This window comes from Diaphorina citri, unplaced genomic scaffold (genome assembly GCF_000475195.1).
Source record: "Diaphorina citri unplaced genomic scaffold, Diaci psyllid genome assembly version 1.1 scaffold1368, whole genome shotgun sequence".
NCBI classification, from domain to species: domain Eukaryota; kingdom Metazoa; phylum Arthropoda; class Insecta; order Hemiptera; family Psyllidae; genus Diaphorina; species Diaphorina citri.
This window is the reverse complement of record NW_007378794.1, coordinates 13,858-14,991: the sequence shown is the minus strand read 5'-3', so window position 1 is coordinate 14,991 and position 1,134 is coordinate 13,858.

The following is a 1,134-nucleotide window of genomic DNA, read 5'->3' as shown; positions in this document are numbered from 1 at the left end:
ATTTTCCCCTCAAAGATTTTGGCTCTTTTCAACTTCAATATAATTTCGTATCTACCAAAATTTGGGCTGGAATAATTTTGTACCAAAAATTTGGTCCGCAATTAATTTTCTACCAAATTTTGGTCTCGCTATATATAAGCTTGATCTTTTTATTCCCCTCTCCCCAGCTTACAAACAATATTTTTAAACCTTTTTTTTCTAGTGAGTGCCATAGAGACATACAATATTTTTCAGTTGTGTTTTCTTTAAAACTGCCCTTACTGTCCTTAAATTCATTTCGAAATGTTGGAATCCACAAGAAAAAGAAAAAAAAGCCAAATTTCTAGTACTAGTGGAATTATTTTCAATTACCCATAGATAATTATATATCATAATATTTTCACCTCAAAGATTTTGGCTCTTTTCAACTTCAATATAATTTCGTATCTACCAAAATTTGGGCTGGAATAATTTTGTACCAAAAATTTGGTCCGCAATTAATTTTGTACCAAATTTTGGTCTCGCTATAAATAAGCTTGATCTTTTTATTCCCCTCCCCCCAGCTTACAAACAATATTTTTAAACCTTTTTTTTCTAGTGAGTGTCATAGAGACATACAATTGCTTTCTGTTACCCTCTATTAGGGACATTTCCGCGAATGTGAAACTATTTTCTTACTCTAGATAAAACAATAAATTTATACTTGAGAATATGAATATTAAATTTTCATTTATTTGTATTTGAGGAGGTCTATGAAGAAATGGCCATTTTTTCTAAATTTATACTTGAGAATATGAATATTAAATTTTCATTTATTTGTATTTGAGGAGGTCTATGAAGAAATGGCCATTTTTTTCTGCAGAAAACAGTTCTGAGAAATGGCACATTTTTCCATAGAATTCCTCATTTGTTCCCACTCCAACTCATAATCTGATTGGTCCTCCGTTTTCACAGGCTGACCACTCACATTACATAACTAATCCTATAACTACAATATCATTAACCCCCTATTATAATAAGTAGCATTTTGAAATATATTGGAATATATTTTTATTTCTGTGAATCTTTACAACCCCTAAATACAACTTTCAGGGTGCGTTTTACTGTATTAACCAAAAAGTGATTTTTTTTTTTTTTTTTTTTTTTTTTTTTTTA